This window comes from Oryctolagus cuniculus, chromosome 9 (assembly GCF_051225735.1).
Source record: "Oryctolagus cuniculus isolate XC-2025 breed Fujian yellow rabbit chromosome 9, ASM5122573v1, whole genome shotgun sequence".
Lineage (NCBI taxonomy): Eukaryota > Metazoa > Chordata > Mammalia > Lagomorpha > Leporidae > Oryctolagus > Oryctolagus cuniculus.
The window spans coordinates 83944092-83959730 of NC_142875.1; the positions used below are offsets into that span (position 1 = coordinate 83944092).

The 15639-nt window shown below is 46.0% G+C and overlaps 1 protein-coding gene and 1 long non-coding RNA gene across 3 annotated transcripts in view; one reads left to right on the plus strand and one right to left on the minus strand.

Moving 5' to 3' along the window:
• The window catches only part of HMGB1 (high mobility group box 1), a 157827-nt gene that overhangs the window by 115864 nt on the left and 26324 nt on the right, over positions 1-15639 (plus strand). The gene's annotated exons all lie outside the window — the stretch shown is intronic.
• The window catches only part of LOC149124646 (uncharacterized), a 49879-nt gene that overhangs the window by 33111 nt on the left and 1129 nt on the right, over positions 1-15639 (minus strand). For both annotated transcript variants that reach the window (XR_016213354.1, XR_016213353.1), the window contains exon 2: positions 11991-12116. This is a non-coding gene — a long non-coding RNA (uncharacterized LOC149124646). The remainder of the gene's footprint in view (positions 1-11990; positions 12117-15639) is intronic.

The window sequence follows — 15639 nt, forward strand, 5'->3', positions numbered from 1 at the left end:
CCTTTGCATATTTAATTATGATAATTTTACCATAAACAATTATATTAACTGCTCTCCTTTAGCACCCTTCTTCTGAGAAATCTAACAAAGTACCCATTCCTGCTTTTAGAAAGTAATCACAAATCTATGCGTGCTGACACATCCTCAGGGTTTAGCACTAGCTGAAAATTGGAAGTTATAGATACATATATATCCGTATAGCACCATAATCTAAATAAGTGGAATTTTACATTTTAAAATGATATCAATTTACAGTTTTAAAATCTAATTTCCTAGATGGTGACGTTGATCGCACAGCCCTGAAAATATATTAAAAAACAATTATATACTTTATACAGGCACTATGTATGTTATATGTCAATAAAGCTGATTTTTAAATCCTAGAGCAGCTACTTTATGTAAATGAACACAAAAAATCTAGAAGAAGATACACTAGGGGCTGGCACTGTGGCACAGTGGGTTAAGCTGCTGCCTGTAACACGAGCATCCCATATGAGCCCCAGTTTGAGTCCCGGCTGCTCCACTTCCAGTCCAGCTCCCTGCTAATGCACCTGAGAAAAGCAGTGGAAGACGGGCTGAATATTTGGATCCTTACCATCCACGTGGAGACTAGACATGAATGTAGATCCAGGCTCCTGGCTTCAGCCTGCTTCAGCCCTGGCCATTGCAGCCATTTGAGAGAACCTGCAGGTGGAAGATATCTCTCTCTCTCTCTCTCTCTCTCTCTTTCTCTCTCTCTCTTTCTCTCTCTCCTTCTCTGTGTAACTCTGCCTTTCAAATAAATAAATAAATATTTTAAAATTAAAAATAAATATTTAAAAAAATACACTAAACTGTTAATTGGAGTAATTATAAGGAAGGAGCCAGATAGGAGGTGGGTCTTTGGGAGAACAAGTTTGATTTTTTTTTTATTCTATGCACTTTCGTATCTGAATGTTGTACAGTGAGCATTTGCGTTACTTGTACTACGTTTTGGTCTGTTTTGTTCACTGCTATAATTCTAGAGCCTAGATCAGTGCCTACACATAGCAGAGGCTCAATAAATATTGTCAGGGAAACTAATAAGATTTTAAATACACAAAAATGAATGGAGTACAATAACTTGATTGTTTTGTATACGGCTGACTCAAAGCTTCTAATTTCTGAAATTCATTTCTAAGATTCGTGGAAGTGCTACTTTCCAGCAATTTGAGAACTATTTTTGGAATACTCTGCATGGGTCCTGGCTTAAAAAATGCAAGCTCTGAATTTGATTTTGGGCTGCAAAATTTGGCTATGAAAGGAGTTTCCCCTCATATATCTTTTTTTTAAAGATTTATTTATTTACTTGAGAGGCAGAGTTACAGAGAGAGGGAGAGACATCCATCCACTGGTTCACTCCCCAAATGGCCACAATAGCCAGAGCTGGGCCAATCTGAAGCCCAGAGCCAGGAGCTTCTTCCAGGTCACCTACGTGGATACAGGGACCCAAGCACTTGGGCCATCTTCCACTACTTTAAGAGGCCATCAGCAGGGATGCTGGGTCAGAAGTGGGCAGCCAGGACTCAAACCAGTGCCCATAAGGGATGCCAGTGCTGCAGGCGGATGCTTAACCTACTGGCACCATAGTGCCGGCCCCATCCCCCAGTATCTTTTAATCACTCTGTTATGAAGCACATACCATAGTTAATTTTCCTTAACACGATGCTGTAACTGAAGCCCTGTGTTAACTAATGACTTAACTTGTGTTGGGTATTGCCTTTAAGTCACCTGATTGCAGTTTTTCTTAGACAAGAGTGACGGCTCAGCCGTCCACTGGGCAGTTTATAAACGGGCTTGAACATGCCCTTCTCTGACGACCTTGTTGTATGTATGCTAAGGTAAATGCTTGTTACTGTATATCTGAAGTGCTGGAATAGTGTCGCCCATAGTCGTCCTCAAACATGGTTTATAATCCTGTGTCGATTATTTTCAGTATCTGACATTTTATCTTGCTGTTTGCCGAAATGCAAGTCGTTTGCAGTTTTTGTTTAATGCATTTGTAAAAATATTAGATGTCTTATTTTAATCTTGTCTTTCCTCTAAAGCTTCAGGAGGCCGTGAGCTCCGTAAGGATCTGATAAGAGCAATGAACGTTTGCACTGGAAACACATACACACTGGAGCATGGTCCCAACCCTCAGACCAATAACTCTTGTTCTAAACCATTCAAATGCATGGGGATATGCGGGGGTATCTTCCCGCCCAAATTTACATATGTATATTTAACTGGAAATCATGCAGTTTGACCAAGGCTCTTGGCTTGTATGTCAGTGGCAACGCTCACAATTAACCCGTGGCAGGGCAAGGTCTCCTAAGATTCCTTAATTAGAATATCACGCCTAACTTCCTTCCCCATGTCTGTGCTGCTCCGGTGGCTCCAGGGTGATTGACAGCTGGGTTTCAGATCCACCTTAATCCCATCCCAGCGGCTTGAAGCAGTGTTTGTGTTGGTTTAAGTGAATTCAGCAGCTTTCTGAATCCTTCAGACCGAGGTATTACGTCGTTATTTACAGGTGATGGAGCTTCGCGCTTGGTCTCACGGTCTTCAGCGATCCAAGACTAGCGACTGTGCGTGTTTTTTTTCTTTCTTTAAAGAGGAAGAAGGAGTCTGCAGCTCATGACAGGGTCTGGCCCAGACTTTGGGCTTCTGTGAGAGCAAGAAGGTGCGGTTTCTAAGGGCGGCTTGGGGAACGCTCCTGGGACTGGAAAGATCAGTGCCAGCTCGGACTGCAAGGCTGCCTGTGAGACAGTGTCGCAGAGAGGGACTGAGTCGGGAGCAAGCGAAGGGAGGAGCGGGAAGGCGCTGTGTTCAGGACAGGGGAGAGCCACGCTGTGTTCAGGACAGGGGAGAGCCACGCTGTGTTCAGGACAGGGGAGAGCCATGCTGGTGTTCAGGACAGGGGAGAGCCACGCTGTATTCAGGACAGGGGAGAGCCACGCTGTGTTCAGGACAGGGGAGAGCCACGCTGTGTTCAGGACAGGGGAGAGCCATGCTGGTGTTTAGGACAGGGGAGAGCCACGCTGTGTTCAGGACAGGGGAGAGCCATGCTGGTGTTCAGGACAGGGGAGAGCCATGCTGGTGTTCAGGATAGGTGAGAGCCACACTAGTGAGCCCTGAAGACAGAGAAACCTGGTGATGACCGGAGACTCCATGGGCCCAACTCACAGCTGAACACACTGAACACTCCGCTGCAATTGTGGGCAAAGGAAGGGGGTAACTTATATCTGACCCCATCTCAGGGCAAAGAATGTGCTGATTCCCCTTTCTAGATTTGTGGTCTTTACAGCAAGAACATTGGAATTGAATCACATGCCATAACTAGACATGGACGGGGTGGGGGCACCCTGCGGGGTTAGAGTGAGTGACAATGTCCCCCCAAACCTGCACCAGCTCTTACCCCTCTCCAGCACCCCACTTCTGCTGGATCCCAGTGAGAAGCGATTCCAAACGAAGGACATCGAATTTGTCCAATAAAAAGTCCTAATTGGCCTTTGGAGGATATGTTGTTATAGGTTCATGAAAATAGAGTAGGTAATGGATCTAAAAGCAGAATCTATGACGCATTCCCTTGTGAGTACAAACAGGGGGCACAGAGGGGCAGTGGTGCTGCAGAGCTGCCTTCCACACTGGGGGGTCCTGGTCATTCTGAAAGGTGACGAGGAGCGAGGCAGCGGGCAGAGACAGGGCTGATTCTGGAGAGAGAAGAAATGACTGAGGATCAAGGTCTCCTTTGTGATTAAAGGCGAGGAAGGCTGAGGGCCGGAGAGGAGATGGCTTCCTTGCGTAGAGCTGTGTGAGCATAGAACTTCTAAGTGTGGAAGCGATCCTGTGTGGGAGGCTTTGGAAATGGTGAAATGTTAGTGGTGTGTGTGTGTGTGTGTGTGTGTGTGTGTGTGTCTCAGGGTGCTGAGCTGATGGAGGGAAGCTCTGTGTGGAAGAGTAAATAGCCATCAGGAAAAAAAAAAAAAGCCCCGATACATGTTCAGGTCTGTCCTCTTCAAGTGACTCCTAGGTTTCGTGGAAATTTCCCTGGAAGAACAATCTTTGTCCTCATCCATCGACTATATTATATTTTCTTCTTTTTAAGATTTTTTTTTTTTTGGGTATTTATTTGAAAAGCAGAGACGAAGAAGCAGAGATCTTCCATCTGCTGGTTCACTCTCCAAATATCCACAACAGCTAGGGCTGAGCCAGGCCAAAGACAGAACCCTGGAACTCAAACCAGGTCTCCCACAGGGGTAGCAGGGACCCAAGGACTTGAGCTGTCACCTGCTGCTCCCAAGGTGCATGTTAGCGGGAAGCCGGAATTGGAAGGAGCACCACCCACTTGAACTCAGGCACTCCAACATGGAACTCAAGCATTCCAAGGGGTGTCTTAACCACCGTGCCAAGTCAGCACCCCAAATATATTCTACTTAAGAAAAAGCCAACAACAAAGGAGCAACTCCTCTTTTATAAAAAATTCTCCCTTTGAAAACTTAGCTTTTTAAAATTTTATTTTTTTAAGATTTATTTATTTGAAAGAGTTACACAGAGAGAGAAGGAGAGGGGGGGAGAGAGAGAGAGAGAGAGAGAGAGAGAGAAAGAGAGGTCTTCCATCTGCTGGTTCACTCCCCAGATGGCTGCAATGGCCAGAGCTGGACCAGTCCAAAGCCAGGAGCCAGGAGCTTCCTCTGGGTCTCCCACACAAGTGCAGGGGCCCAAGCATTTGGGACATCTTCCACTGCTTTCCCAGACCATAGCAGAGAGCTGGATTGGAAGTGGAGCAGCCAGGACTTGAACTGCTGCCCATATGGGATGCCAGCCCTGCAGACAGAGGCTTTACCCGCTATGCCACAGAGTCAGCCCCTTTATTTGTGAGTCAGAGAGAGAGAGAGAGAGAGCACTTCCATCCACTGTTTACTCCCCAAAATCCCACAACAGCCAGGAGTGGGCCAGGCCATGGCAGAAGCAGGAACACAATCCAAGTCTCCCTCGTAGGTGGCAGGAAACCAATTACTTGGCCATCACTGCTGCTTCCCAGAGTCTATTGGCAGGGGCTGGAGTCGGCAGCAGGCTCTGAACCTAGGCTTTCCCCTAGGAGACATGCGTGTCCCTAACCACCAGGCTGAAAGCCCACGCTGATAGCTTAGCTCTTAGACTACCTAGGGAAAGCTCAGCTGGAAACTGCGTTCTCGCTCTGTTCCCTACACGTTAGTTTTGGTAAGATTCTTAAATGGTGCTCAGTGTCTGAACTGCCAGGTGCTTTTGTAGAAATGCATTTCTTAGATAAGGGTGTGCTGTGGCCATCGCCAACATCTCCTGCTCCTAATCACTTGTCGCAGTCCCCGGGGCTATCAGGGATAAACCCAACAGTGCAGGGAGGAGACCTGCGTGTCAGACTGTGAGTCCAGGCAGATTGCTGGAGATGAGGTCCTTTACTGGGCACTGGCATTTGGTGAGCAGCTGATAGGAGGCCTGAAGGAAGGAGCGGTGTGGATGTGTCTGCATCCGCTGTCAGGAGCAGTGAACGCTGCAGCAGTAGGCATAGGGGCTGACTTCAGCTCGCCCCTCCCCTTCCTGTCGGCGACCCCTTCTTCAGTGTTCCTGGTGTCATAAAAATGTATTAAAAAAAAAAACAAAAAAAAAAAACTAGGAGCTGGCGCTGTGGCACAGTGGGTTAATGCCCTGGCCTGAAGTGCCAGCATCCCATATGGACGTCGGTTCTAGTCCCAGCTGCTCCTCTTCCAATCCAGCTCTCTGCTGTGGCCTGGGAAAGCAGCAGAAGATGGGCCCCTGCACCCATGTGGGAGACCTGGAAGAAGCTCCTGGTTCCTGGCTTCGGATCAGCGCAGCTCCGGCCGTTGTGGCCAATTGGGGAGTGAACCAGAGGATAGAAGATCTCTCTCTCTCTCTCTGTCTCTGCCTCTCTCTCTGTTCAAATAAATAAAATAAAATCTTAAAAAAAAAAAAAAAACTAAATGTTTGGCTTGCCCACAAGTTAACAGGTATTGGCATTGGGATGGACCTTTGACCTACAGTTAAGATGCTGGTGAGGGGGCCGGCGCTGTGGCGTGGCAAGTAGAGCTGCTGTCTGCAGTGCCTGCATCCCATGTGCGTGCTGGTTCAAGACTCAGCTGCTCCACTTCCCATCCAGCTCTCTGCTGTGGCCTGGAAATGCAGTAGAAGATGGCCCAAGTCCTTGGGCCCCTGCACCCGTGTGGGATACCTGGAGAAAGCTCCTGGCTCCTGGCTTCAGATCAGCACAGCTCTGACCATTTTGGCCATCTGGGGAGTGAACCAGCAGATGGAAGACCTGTGAGTGTGTGTGTGTGTGTGTGTGTTTGTGTGTGTGTGTCTCCTCTCTCTGTGTAACTCTGGCTTTCAAATAAATAACGAAATCTTAAAAAAAAAAAAAAGTTGCTGGTTATGTGCCCATCTCCCACACTGGAGTGCCTGAGTCTGACTCCTGACTCTGGCTTCTGACTCCAGCTCCCTGCCAACATAGCTCCTGGGAGGCAGTGGTGATGGCCTAAGTATCTGGGTCCCCACCACCCACATGAGAAACATAGATTGGGTTCCCAGCTCCTGGTTTCAGATTCTGCCCAATCCCAGCCTTGCATTTGAAGTGTTTTCTCTCTGTCTCTCAAAAGAAAAAAGAACAAATATATTTTTACATGCATCAACATTGAAGCTAAATGTTCACAGCCTGTTAGTCTGCGTTCTAGTAAGAGAACAGAACAAAGAAGACGGCAGCCCCACTCTATCTTACGTCCAGAGGATGATATTTTGTTTTCAGTGTCCAGTTTTGAAAAGGACACTGACCAACAGGACCGCAATCAGAGAAGGCCAGCTAGGACTTGGAACCCACATTACCTGATTACGTACTCAGGGCCTGGAAGAAGAAGACCCGATGACTGTCCTCCATGTGTAAGGGGTCATCGGCCACAGGGGGGAGGAAGTACTCCGCAGGATTGCACCAAGAGGGGCCGATGAAAGGAAGTGACCAGGAGACATGCACTGGGTTAAAGAAGAAAGACATCTCTACTAACTAGAATGGTTCCAAAGTGGAATGGGAGGTAAGCAAATTGCAGAGGATCATTAGACGTTCATTTTAGTCTGAAATTGTAACAAGGGGCTTTGAGCAGTGGAGAAACAGGATCGTTGCTTTAGGAAGTGCTGCTGGCAGCAAGCTAAAGCGAGAAGGTATGTGAGACAAGGGGCAAGGGTGGTCAGTTACAGGCCAGCCAGACAGTCCGGGCAGGAGGGGATGAGAGCCTGACCCAGGGTGGTAGCAGTGGGCATCTTGAGTCACAGTTGCCCCAAATGCCCATCGGTGGATGAATGGACACACAAAATGTGGCTTATGCAGACAGTAGACCATTATCTGGTTGACCCTCTAAAGGGAGTGGCATTTTGACACATGCTAAAACAGGAGTGAACCTTGAAGACGTTATATAAAATGAAATAAGTCAAGAACAAAAGACCAAATACTGGATAATCCCACTTTTGAGAAATAAATATTAGACATATATATGTATATGTTAGGAATACATATTAGTTAGAGTATAAAATATACTCTTAAAGGGGCTGGCACTATGGCACAGCAAGTTAACGCCCTGGCCTGAAACACTGGCATCCCATACGGTCAGGTTCAAGACCCAGCTGCTCCTCTTCCAATCCCTCTCTCTTCTATGGCCTGGGAAAGCAGTAGAAGATGGCCCAAGTGCTTGGGCCCCTGCACTTGGGTGGGAGACCCGGAGGAAGCTCCTGGCTCCTGGCTTTGGATTTGCACAGCTCCGGCCATTGTGGCCAACTGGAGAGTGAACCAGCAAATGGAAGACTTCTTAAATAAATCTTTTTTAAAAATATATATATTCTTATATACTCTAACTACCTAAAATAGTCAAATTCATGGAGACAGAAAGTAGGATGGTGGGTGACAAGCCTGGAGGAGTTAGTATCCAGTGGGGACAGTTAGTGTTCAGTGGAGACAGAGTGATGGTGGTGGTGATGGTTGCCATGACACTCTGAATGTACTCAGTGCAACTGAGATACACACTTAAAACTGGTTTGGAAAATTTCATGTGTGTATTTTTTTTAATTTATTTTTATTTATTTGAAAGGCAGAGTCATAGAGAGAGAAGGAAGGACAGAGAGAGATCTTCTACCCACAGTTTCACTCCCCAGATGGTTGCAACAGCCAGGGCTGGGCCAGTCTGAAACCAGGAGCCAGGAGCTCCTTCTGGGTCTCCCACATAGGTGTACAGACAGGCCACAGTTTATTACTGATGGACAGCCCACTGTACGGATGGGCCACAGTTTATTTATCTGTTCACGTGTAATTGAGCATTTAGTTTGTTTGTAGCTTTTAGACTATTTTTAAATAATTTATTTTTATTTGAAAGAATGACAGGGAGCGAAAAAGAGAGAGATCCTCCATCTTCTGGTTCACTCCCCAAATGGCCACGACAGCCGAATCTCGGCCTGGCTGACCCCAGGAGCCAGAAGCTCCATCTGGGTCTCCCACATGGGTGGCAGGAACCCAAGTACTTGGACCATCTTTCACTGCCTTCCCGGGACCCTTGACAAAGACAAAGAAAGCAACTATGAACGTTCCTGTACATGTCTTTATGTGGACATCCATCAACATTTCTCTTAAACAAATACCTAGGAGTTGAATGACTAGGTTAAATTACAGGTGTATGTTTAACTCTTTAAAATATATCAGTGAGGCCGGCGCCGCGGCTCACTAGGCTAATCCTCCGCCTATTGGCGCCTGCACACCGGGTTCTAGTCCCGGTCGGGGCGCCGGATTCTGTCCCGGTTGCCCCTCTTCCAGGCCTGCTCTCTGCTGTGGCCTGGGAAGGCAGTGGAGGATGGCCCAAGTGCTTGGGCCCTGCACCCCATGGGAGACCAGGATAAGTACCTGGCTCCTGCCATCGGATCAGCGCGGTGCGCTGGGCGGCCGCGGCGGCCATTGGAGGGTGAACCAACGGCAAAGGAAGACCTTTCTCTCTGTCTCTCTCTCTCACTGTCCACTCTGCCTGTCAAAAAAAATAAATAAATAAAAATTTTAAAAAAATAATTAAAAAAATATCAGTGAGGCCAGCACTGTGATTTAGCAAGTAAAGCCACCGCCTGCAGTGCCGGCATCCCATATGGTGCCAGTTCAAGTTCCAGCTGCTCCGCTTCTGATCCAGCTCTCTGCTCTGGCCTGGGAGAGCAGCAGAGGATGGCCCAAGTCCTTGGGCCCCTGCACCCATGTGGGAGACCCAGAGGAAGCTCCTGGCTCCTGGCTTCGGATCGGCGCAGCTCTAGCCATTGCAGCCATCTGGGGGGTGAACCAATGGATGGAAGACCTCTCTCTCTCTCTCTCTCTCTCTCTCTCTCTCTCTGCCTCTGCCCCTCTGATTCTGCCTTTCAAATAAGTAAATAAATCTAATAAAACAAAATGTATCAGTTAGGGGCTAGCATTGTGATGCAGCAGGTTAAGCCGCCTCTTGGTGACACCAGCATCCCAAATCAAAGTGCTGGTGCAAGTCTCAGCTACTCTGCTTCTGATCCAGCTCCCTGCTAGTGTGCCTGGGAAAGCCGAGGAAAATAGCCCAACTACTTGGGCCCCTGCTACCCACCCACATGGAAGACCTGGATGGAGTTCTAGGCTCCCAGCCAGCTGTTGTGGCCATTTGGAGAGTAAATCAGCAGGTCAAAGAACTCTCTCTGTTTCACCCTCTGTCACTTTGCCTTTCAAATAAATAAATCTCAAAAATAATTATACTATCTGTTTCCAAAGTGTTTGTACTACTTTGCACTTCTACAGCAATGCTCTACACCTTCATCAACACTTGGTATTGTCAATTGCTGACTTTAGCCACTCTGATGTATGTGTAGTAGTACCACAGTGTATTTTATTTGCATTGTCCTGGGAACTAATGATGTTGAGGATCTTTTCGTGTGCCATCCATGTAGCGTGTAACTTCTTTGGTTAAGCATCTGTTCAAATCTTCTGCCAATTTTAAAAAGTGTATGTTTCCTTTTTTATATTAAAAAAAAAGTTTATTTGGAAGGCAGACAGACAGAGAGGGAAAGAGAGCACTCCTACTGCTGGTTCACTTTCCAAATGCTGGCAACAGCTGAATGAGGTCAGGCCAACATGAGGAGCCAATAATTCAGTGCAGGTTTCCCACATGGGTGGCAGGAAACTAACCACTCAAGAGATCACCTGCTGCCTCTCAGGGTGCACCTCACCAGGAAGCTGCAGGTTTGAACAGAGCTGGGACTTGAACTCACACACTCCAGTATGGGACGTGGGCATCCCCTAGGACAAACACCTACCCTGTGCCTTGTTACTGAGTTACAGTAGTCCTTTATATTTTCTTTATATGTAGTCCCTTATCAATACATGTGTTGCAAATATGTTCCCAATCTATAACTTATCTTTTCATTTTCCTAATAATATCTAATAGCAATTTTTTAATATTTGGTAAAGTTTAGTTTATCAATTTTCTCTTTTATGAAAAGTGTTTTTTTAATATCCTAAGGTTTCTTCTCTTTTGAACTCCAGAAGTTATCTAATCTTAGGTTTTACATGTAAAGTAAGGATCCATGTTAATTTCTTTTCCAATACAACTATCTAGTTGTTTTAGCACAATTTGTTGAAAAAACTTAACTCTCCTTGTTGAATAATCTACCACCTATACTGAAAGTCATTTGACTGTATATGAAGGGACTTCAGAAAGTCTGTGGGCCGGCGCCGCGGCTCAATAGGCTAATCCTCCGCCTAGCGGCGCCGGCACACCAGGTTCTAGTCCCGGTTGGGGCGCTGGATTCTGTCCCGGTTGCCCCTCTTCCAGGCCAGCTTTCTGCTGTGGCCCAGGAGTGCAGTGGAGGATGGCCCAAGTGCTTGGGCCCTGCACCCCATGGGAGACCAGGAGAAGCACCTGGCTCCTGTCATCGGATCAGCGCAGTGCGCCGGCCGTGGCGGCCATTGGAGGGTGAACCAACGGCAAAGGAAGACCTTTCTCTCTGTCTGTCTCTCTCACTGTCCACTCTGCCTGTAAAAATAAATAAATAAATAAATAAATAAATAAATAAAGGGACTTAAAAAAAAAGAAAAAGAAAGTCTGTGGGAAAATGGAATTAAAAGGTAAGACCAAGGGGCCGGCGCTGTGGCGTAGCAGGTAAAGCCCCTGTCTGCAGTGTTGATATCCCACATGAGCGCCGGTTCAAGCACCAGCTGCTCCACTTCAGATCTGGCTCCCTGTTAACAGCTTAGGAAGGCAGTGGAAGATGGTCCAAGTGCTTGGGCCCTGCACCCACGAAGGAGACCTGGAAGAAGCTCCTGGCTCCTGGCTTCAGATCAGCCCAGATCCAGCCATTGCAGCCATTTGGGGAGCGAACCAGCAGATGGAAGATTCTCTCTCTCTCTTTCTCTCTCTCTGCCTCTGCCTTTCTGTAATTTTGCCTTCAAATAAATAAATATTAAAAAAGAGATAAGTTCATTTTGGTGCAAAAGATTTTTAAATCCATACATACTTTTTTCATGATACACAATTTTGCAAAAGCTTTTTGAAGACCCCTCCAATGTGTGGGATTATTTCTGGAGTCTCTTCTCTGTTCCAGGTGGAAATGTCTGGTATGGGATATTTGTAACTGGGAATTAGAGACACTTCTTTATTTTTTGGAAGAACACCACCAGTGTAGCTTTGCCCATCCCAGAGAGAGAAAAAACAACAACAACAACAACAACACTGATCTACATGACAGCCTACCTACCATGGTCAGGTTTGTGTGTCATTTCTCAATTGGCTATATATAGCCGATTACACACACACACACACATCTATCTATATATATAGATATAGATATATATCTTACACACATATATCTATATATATATAGATATAGATATATATCTTACAGGTCAGAATGCGAGCCAAGACCTAGGATGCCAGGGGAAAAGCAAATATGAAAACGGAAGTTCATACCTGACCAGATGCATCATGGCAGAGTACTTGGGGGACCAACTTCCTTGTAGCATTAAATGTACCCACTTCTTATTTCTGCAGAAGAACTTGCAGATCAGGAAGGCACTGGAGGCGTCTGGGGACTTTCTGTGCATAGCCAATAAGGAGTCTGACGTCACTAAACCACTCCGCTTTTCCTTCTTCCCATTCAGGTCACAGAGGCCATCTGCCAGGGCACCACGCTTGCTGGCCATGGTGCCGGGGTGTGGGCCTTGCTTTCTCCCCCTAGAGTCTGAGAGCAGCCAATGGTTTCCAGAAATTGATTCAACCACCAGCCCCTGAGAATGGTGGCCTTCCCACCTTGTGGCACTTCGGGAATCTTTAAAGGTTCCCTCTCTTAATTCCCTCCATGTATCTAGTCCTAATGGCCCGAGGGAAGAAGGAGTCTTGTCCAAAAGATTGTTAAGAATAAATAAGAATTTCAAATAAATGTGAGAGTTGAAAAATGCAGTGCTAATGGCTCCCTGAAAAGGAGCGGAGAGAATGTTGGAGATCACGTGTTCAGGAGTGCCCAGTGGGCCCAGGGAATCTGTTTTCTGATTTTGGTGCACATCTTGGAACCATTAACCTCTGTTCCTTCTCTTAGCGAAAACTACACATGCTATTAGGACAAATACATTGTGACTGCCACACTATGCTTCTTTAAAGCAAGTAACTTAAAATATATGCAAGGGGGGCCAGCACTGTTGCACAGCAGGTTAAAGCCCCAGCCTGCAGCACCAGCCTCCCATACAGGCGCCGGTTCAAGTCCTGGCTGCTCCTCTCCTGATCCAGCTCCCTGCTAATGTGCCTGGGAAAGCAGCAGAAGGTGGCCCAAGTGCTTGGGCCCCTGCACCCACATGAGAGACCCGGAAGAAGCTCCTGACTCCTGGCTTCAGATTGGCCCAGTTCATTTGGGGAGTGAACCAGCAGATGAAAGACCTGTTTCTTCCTCTCTCTGTAACTCTTTCAAATAAAATAAAAGAAAAATCTTTTTTAAAAAGCTTTAAAAATAAAAAATTTTTAAAAATGTGCAAGGATGCTTCAAATGTATGTGGGAAAATTGAATTAAAAGATTTTTTTTGTTTTTTTTTTTAGGTTTTTTTTTTTAAAGTCTGTTTATTTATTTGAAAGAGGTACAGAGTGAGAGGGAGAGACAGAAAGAGTTTTTTCATCTGATGCTTCACTCCCCAAATAGACACAACAGCCAGGGCTGAGCAAGGCCAAAGGCAGGAGCCAGGAGCTTCATCTAGGTCTCCCACGAAGGTGTCAAGGACCCAAGCACTTGGACCATCTTCCACTGCTTTTTCCCGGCCCTTAAAAGGGAGCTGGATTGGAAGTGGAGCAGCCAGGACTCCCAACTGGCACCCATATGGGATGCTGGTGTTGCAGGAAGCAGCTTTACCCACTATGCCACAGTTTTGGCCCCAAAGATGTTTATTTTGATGCAAAGTATTTTGAAATCCATGTGTAGTTTTTCATAATACACATTTTCCATGAACATTTTGAAGCCCTCTCATATTCTAGATAAACCTTTTGCACTTCCACAGGGCAGTGTTTTTTGCTTTTACAACTGAAAATTCTCTCTCCACCAGTACACCTGCATCTTCTTCTTCTTACTTCTGTGTGTGAAAGGCAGAGTGACAGAAAAAGAGGGAGAAAGAAAGAGAATCTTGCATCCACTGGTTCACTTTCAAATCCCCGCAACAGTAGGGCTGGGCTAAGTTGATGCCAAGAGCCAAGAATCCCAAACCTCATCTGGGTCTCCCACATAGTGGCACGAGCCCCAGTACTTGAGCCATCATCTGCTGACTTTCAGGACCGGGGAGGAAGCTGAAGTGGAAACACAGAGTACTTGGGACTGGAACCAGTGTGGTATACCAGTGTCTCGGGCAGCAGTTCAACCCGCTGCGCCACAAGGCCTGCGCTGCTTCTTCACTCTGACAAATAAAGTCAGTTAACTGAAGGATTGATGTGGGAAGTGTCTGCAAATTAAAGTTGTAGGGTTGTGAACTATTGCGCTGACGATCATTTTGAAGGAAGGGTGTCAAATACACCAGTGGCTGAGTCGGCTCCCTGACGTGACTCAGAAATGTATTCAGCCTCCAAGACAATACGTAAAAAGAAAACATTATTTTCTCCCAATATCTGTGTATCTGATTACTTGATGAGCATCTGCACTGAATGTTCATGTTTAACTTTGTTGTCTGTTTCGGTTCAGGTCCTCTTTTTGAGTCATTATCATACAAGGGTACTTGAGAGGTTCATGAGAAATGGGATTAAAAGATAAGGGTTTTTTGGTGTTAAAAAAAAATTGAAAGCCATGCATATGAAGGTCTTCAAAAAGTTTGTGGAAAATGCCTATCACAGAAAAACTATGCATGGATTTCAATTTTAATTTTTTTGCACCAAAAGAAACCTATCTTTTTTTTTTTTTTTTTTTTTTTGACAGGTAGAGTTATAGACAGTGAGAGAGAGAGACAGAGAGAAAGGTCTTCCTTCCATTGGTTCACCCCCCAAATGGCCGCTACGGCCGACACTGCGCCGATCCGAAGCCAGGAGCCAGGTGCTTCCTCCTGGCCTCCCATGCGGGTGCAGGGGCCCAAGCACTTGGGCCATCCTCCACTGCCTTCCCGTGCCACAGCAGAGAGCTGGACTGGAAGAGGAGTAACCGGTACTAAAACCCGGCGCCCATATGGGATGCCGGCACTGCAGGCGGAGGATTAACCAAGTGAGCCATGGCACCGGCCCCACAAAACCTATCTTTTAATTTCATTTTCCCATGAACCTTTTGAAGTCCCCTGAATGGTACATAGGCACATGCATGCGTGTGTACAGGTGTGGAGGTGGATGCGTCTGTGTGCTCGCTACGTGGAGAATAGCTTAAGATGTCTGTAAGTTTCCCGTAAATGCAGAAGGTGACAGCTGCCTCTAATCACAGCCAGCCAGTGGGTGCATTTTGAGCACTGTTTTTCACTGCCGGTTCTTGATTTACCACTTTGAATCTTTGGGTCTAAAATGTTTCGTAGTTGTCCCCAGAGCAGCAGTTCTGATTCATTTCTCCATGATGTCACAATAACTGTCTCAGCATCCAAATGAAAAAATAAAGACAATGCTGATAAGAATTTGGTGTTGTTTTGTCTAGACTGAGTTTCAAATTTCATTTTTCTTTATTATTTGAAACTGACCAGTAGGAACCAGTGAATGAGGTCCACTGTGGGTACCGTTTCATATATAAAGTTTGAACAACCACCTGGTATATTTGGTTGGGTCCAAAGAAGGTTACACAACAATTCTGTAACTCTTTAAAGACATTGGCAGAATGGTTTTTTTTCCCCATTGATTTTAAATCATTGTTTTGTAAGAAAAATTTAATTAGAAAAAAAAAATACTTCTTTTCTGACTAAGTGCAGGCCCCTCCATTGAGCCAATAAAGAATTTGTTTGAAAATAATTCCCAGCTTCTAGAACTACTAACAGTATAATTTTTTCCCCTTTAATTAGTAGCTTAGAATTTTTTAAACCAATGCCAAATGCAATGTGAGCTCAAGTTTTTAGTTCAGTTCTAAACTTAGAACCCGTGATTTTCAAGTGGGTTCTAAATTTGGCAAAATGTCTTCTCCCTGCCATAG